Source organism: Pseudophryne corroboree, chromosome 2 (assembly GCF_028390025.1).
Source record: "Pseudophryne corroboree isolate aPseCor3 chromosome 2, aPseCor3.hap2, whole genome shotgun sequence".
In the NCBI taxonomy this organism is placed as follows: Eukaryota; Metazoa; Chordata; class Amphibia; order Anura; family Myobatrachidae; genus Pseudophryne; species Pseudophryne corroboree.
This window is the reverse complement of record NC_086445.1, coordinates 186,045,534-186,051,533: the sequence shown is the minus strand read 5'-3', so window position 1 is coordinate 186,051,533 and position 6,000 is coordinate 186,045,534.

The window sequence follows — 6,000 nt, the reverse complement described above, 5'->3', positions numbered from 1 at the left end:
GCCCAAGAAGAACCCACTGACCTCATCGAGTGGGCCTGTACAGATTTAGGAACCGGCAATCCTGCCATGGAATAAGCATGCTGGATAGTGAGCCTGATCCAGCGCGCAATTGACTGCTTTGAAGCAGGACACCCAATCTTATTGGGATCATAAAGAACAAACAGCGGGTCAGACTTCCTGTGACGAGCTGTTCTCTTCACATACACCTTCAAAGCCCTCACAACATCCAAAGACTTTGAAGTGAAAGAGGTGTCGGTAACAACTGGAACCACAATAGGATGGTTGATGTGAAACGCAGACACCAACTTAAGAAGAAATTGCTGACAAGACCTGAGTTCAGCTCTGTCCTCATGGAAAATTAAATAGGGGCTGAGAAGTTCAAATTATACTAATAAATATTTAAAATGCCAACTCTAATATATGCTGCGGACGCAAGGCATATCTTATTACCATATACAATAAAAGTGCGCTGTACGTCGCAAACACTACATCCCTTAAGAGAAAACAAGCACTCGCACACATTGTATGAGTTCCAACACTCAGAGATGTATATATTAAAAGGATATGTATACAATATATCACATGTACAGTATATATATGGTTACATGGTTACAATTACACAAGAAGCAGATAGTTACATAAGAATCCATTACAGCCAGCATACATACCATATATACTCGAGTATAAGTCGACCCGCATATAAGCCGAGGCACCTAATTTTACCACAAAAACCTGGGAAAATTATTGACTCGAGTATAAGCCTAGGGTGAGAAATGCAGCTCTAGCCGTACACAGCCCTCAGTGCCAGATATGCCCTCATACTGCCAGATATGCCCCCACAGTGCCAGATATGCCCTCATGCTGCCATATATGCCCCACAGTGCCAGATATGCCCTCAAGCTTCCAGATATGCCCCACAATGCCAGATGTGCCAGATATGCCCCACAGTGCCAGATATGCCCTCATGCTTCCAGATATGCCCCCACAGTGCCAGATGTGCCCTCATGCTGCCAGATATGCGCCACAGTGCCAGATATGCCCTCATGCTGCCAGATATGCCCCACAATGCCAGATGTGCCAGATATGCCCCACAGTGCCAGATATGCCCTCATGCTGCCAGATATGCCCCACAGTGCCAGATATGCCCTCATGCTGCCAGATATGCCCCACAGTGCCAGATGTGCCAGATATGCCCTCATGCTGCCAGATATGCCCCACAGTGTGAGTTACTTACCCTCCATCGCTCCCGCGCTGTCTTCTGAAGGAGGGACATGGAGGGCACATTGCGCGGCTCTCCTGTGTCCCTCCTGCGTCTCCGGCGGCAGCAGCGTGTGTGTGTTAAAGGAAGTGCCGGTTCGTGCACTTCCTTTAACACACACACGCCGCTGCCGCCGGAGACGCAGGAGGGACACAGGAGAGCCGCGCGCTGTGCCCTCCGTGTCCCTCCTAAATACTGACTCGAGTATAAGCCGAAGGGGCTTTTTCAGCACAAAAAAAAAAGTGCTGAAAAAGTTGGCTTATACTCAAGTATATACGGTACATTACCCTTTCCCATAGAACATTATCTCCATTTCTCCCTCTCTGCCTCTCCCTCTCAGCAAGCAAAAACAACTAACTCTCTAAGTCCTAGAAACTGCATATATCAAAACAGTGGGAGTTAACAGGTTGTTGGTTTCAGGCTCCTTCCATTGGTACAGGAGAGGGAGGTTTCTCATTCATGATGTGTCATTGGTCAGTTCATATGCAAGCAATGTCCAGCCTTGAATCAGACATCATAGGGGTTGGACACTGGGATCCTGCCCACGTGCTTTCTGTGAAATGTCCTTTTGTTCTCATTAGAATTATGGCTTCATATTCCTACACTTGGTCATAACTCATTGTTGCAATTATTTTGATACCAAGCATGACATGTTTCTCTTGTTCCGTTCCATTAATACATATATATGATGTTATAACTCTTTTATATAATTGAATACATTATAATGTCTGGTGCTTGACATGTTTAATTTATGTGTTGTATGAAATACGTGTCTGTGTGCGTCTTTATGGTGTTTCTCAGTGATTGCGCCTTTTCCTTACGCTACCACAGAGAAGCGTTAATCTGTGTGTAGTTTGTATTATCTTCTTTTTCCGACTTCGACAGGGCTCTTGTTAGACAACACCCCCAGCTCCGACACACGTCTTGCTGAAGCCAAGGCCAACAGTGTGATGGTCGTCCACGTAAGATATTTAACGTCTACCAGTCTGATTGGAGGAACTGTAGCACCAAATTGAGATCCCAAGGTGCCGTGGGAGGCACAAAGGGAGGCTGGATGTGCAGAACACCTTTCAAGAACATCTGGACCTCAGGGAGAGAAGCCAATTGTTTCTGAAAGAAAATGGACAAGGCCAAAATCTGGACTTTTATGGAGCCCAGACATAGGCCCACATCCACACCCGACTGCAAAAAAAGCAAGAAACGTCCCAGATGAAATTCCACCACAGAATATTTTCTGCTCACACACCAAGATACGTATTTCTTCCAAATACGGTGGTAATGTTTAGACGTTACCCCCTTCCTGGCTTGGATCATAGTCGGGATGACGCTGTCAGGGATGCTTCTCCTGGCTAGAATCAGCCGTTCAACTTCCATGCCATCAAACGTAGCCGTTTTAAGTCTTGATAGACGAACGGGCCCTGTTGCAGAAGATCCTCGCGAAGAGGTAGAGGCCACGGATCTTCGAGGAGTATCTCCAGAAGGTCCACGTACCAGGCTCTTCTTGGCCAGTCTGGAGCAATGAGAATTGCTTGAGCCTTTTCCCTTCTTATTCTTTTCAGAATTCTTGAGATCAGAGGAAGTGGAGGAAACATGTACACCGTCTGATAGACGCATGGAGTTGTCAGAGCGTCTACCGCCACTGCCTGTGGGTCTCTCGACCTGGAACAATACCACTTGAGCTTCTTGTTGAGACGAGAGGCCATCATGTCAATTTGTGGACATCCTTATCGACGTGTCAAGCACCTGAACATCTGCGGGTGAAGGCCCCACTCCCCCGGGTGTAGGTCGTGTCTGCAAAGGAATTCTGCTTCCCAATTGTCTACTCCCAGAAAGAAGGTCGCAAACAACGCTGCAGCATTTTTTCTGCCCAGAGGAGAATTCTTGACACCTCTGACATTGCTGCTCTGCTCTTTGTTCGTGCCGGTTTATGTACGTCACTGCCGTCACATTGTCCAATTGGACCTGAATGACCCGATCTTGAAGAAGATATGAGGCTCCAGAATGTTGATTGGAAGGACAACTTTCTGACTTGACCATCTTCCTTGAAACTGCACCCCCTGGGTGACTGCTCCCCAACCTCTGAGGCTTGCGTCTGTGGTTGGCAGAATCCAATTCTGAATCCTGAACCGTCGGCCCTCGAGTAGGTGAGAAGTCTGTAGCCACCACAGAAGGGAGATCCTGGCCTTTGGCGACAGACGGATCCTCTGGTACATGTGAAGATGTGAGCCGGACCATTTGTCCAACAAATCGAGCTGGAAGGGTTTTGCATGAAACCTTCCGTACTGAAGAGCCTCGTAAGAGGCCACCATTTACCCCAGAAGGCATATGCATAGATGCACCGATATCCGGGTTGGCTTCAGGACATCCCAAACAATCGACTGGATTACCAATGCCTTTTCCAAAGGAAGAAAAACTTTCTGCGACTGTGTGTCCAGTATCATTCCCAGAAATGGGAGCCTCTGAGTTGGTTCTACGTGATATTTCGGAAGATTTAGAATCCACCCGTGATACAGGAGTAGTTTGGTTGTGAGGCCAATGCTGTTCAACAACCTCTCCCTGGACGGTGCCTTTATGAGAAGATCATCCAGGTACGGAATTATGTTCACTCCCTGCTTGCGAAGGAGAAACATCATTTCAGCCATCACCTTGGTGAACACCCTCGGTGCCGTGGAGAGACCAAAGGGCAGGGCCTGGAACTGGCAGTGACAGTCCTGTAGTGCAAAGCGTAGATAAGCCTGATGAGGCGGCCAGATTGGAATGTGAAGGTGCGCATCCTTGATATCCAGAGACACTAGGAATTACCCCTCCTCCAGACCTGAGATCACTGCTCTCAGAGACTCCATCTTGAATTTGAACCCTTGTAAGTACGGGTTCAACGATATTAGATTCAAAATCGGCCTTACCGAACCGTCCGGTTTTGGTACCACAAACAAGTTGGAATAATATCCCTTGTTTTGGAGATGAGGTGGAACTGGAACAATGACCTGAGTATGTACCAGTTTTTGAATGGCATCCTGTAAGGTTATACTTGCCTCTTGTGAAACTGGTAAGCCTGATTTGAAGAATCTGTGAGGCGGGAGCTCCTGAAACTCCAGTCTGTAGCCCTGGGAAATAAGATCTATGACCCAGGTATCCATGCATGATGTTGTCCAGATGTGACTGAAATTTTTTAGTCGGGCTCCCACCTGCCAGTCTTCCAGGCATCGCGGTCTACCGTCATGCAGAAGGCTTTGAGGAAGCAGAACTGGAGCTCTGTTCAACCGGCAGTTGCTGGTTTGCGTGTTTTTTCCTCTAGCACCTCTGTTGGCTGTAGGAGATCCTCTGGCTTTGCCCTTAAACTTGGCAGTCCGAAAGGACTGTAGAGTAGGTCCTGAGTAGGTCTTCCTGGTTGGGGGAGCTGCAGAAGGAAGATATGTGGACTTACCCGCAGTAGCTTTGGAGATCCATTTGCATAGTTCATCTACAAATAAGGCCTCTCCTGTGAAGGGTAGACCTTCCACGCCTTTCCTGGAGTCCGCATCCGCAGTCCACTGGCTTAACCATAAGCCCCTGTGTTCTGACAATACCATAGCAGTGGTGCCTGCATTAAGCAAACCTACTTCTTTTATGGCTTCCACCATAAAGTTCGCAGAGTCCTGTATATGTTGCAGGAGTAACACAATCTCCCCCCTAGATAAGGAATCCAACCCTTCAATGAAGTTACCTGACCATTTAGCAATGGCTTTAGTAATCCACGCACATGCTATAGTGGGTCTCTGAGCCACCCCAGCAGCTGTGTACAAGGATTTGAGTGAAGTCTCAATCTTACGATCAGCCGTGTCTTTCAGGGAGGCTGCACTAAGGACAGGTAACACAATCTTCCGTGACAGCCTGGACACAGATGCATCCACTATCGGTGGACTTTCCCATTTTTTCCTATCCTCCAGAGGAAAAGGAAAAAAAGATGAGAGTAACCTTTTAGGGATTTGAAATTTCTTATCAGGATTAACCCACGGTTCTTCAAACAGGGTATTCAATTCCCTGTTTGACACAGGAAAAGTGAATGAGGATTTCTTTTTTTACATTAAAATAAGATTCCTCACACTCCTCTGTCATCTTATCAGGAATTTGCAGAACGTCTCTGACAGCTTCTATAAGAGCCTCTATTCCCTGTGACAGAGCAGCGTGCCCCCCTTCTGAATCCATCTCCCCCTCCTCCATGTCTGACCCCTCAGTGTCAGAGTCAGATTGCAGGATATGGGCCAGAGTTCGTTTTTGTGGACAAATGGCAGGGGACTGAGATGCTTGTTTGGGGACTGAGTCTCTGTTCATAATCTCATCCACAGATTGTCTTAAGTATTGCATCTCTTTCTCATTGCGGGACAGTTTATTAGAGATATTGGAAATCATTCCTTTAATGAAATCCAGCCACACTGGTTAAAGCCCCGCTAGGCTGGGAAGGTGCACTACACTGAGCACATAGCATAGAGCTCCCTGGGGATGAGGAACACTCTGCCATACATGAAACACACTCTTTGCCTGACATATTGTAAATGTGACAGCACACACAGGAAAAGGTTAAAGGCACAATTAACCCACAAAGAGCCCTTCCAGGGAGACACAGAGATATTTTGGTGCCAGCACACCACGCCCTTAATGCTAATGCCAAGCTTAGCCGGGTCGCAGACTAAGTACCCAGATTGGTGACTTAGTACACTAATAGTCGCTCCTCCCCTGCTATGACCCCCTGGTACCGCTTAGGT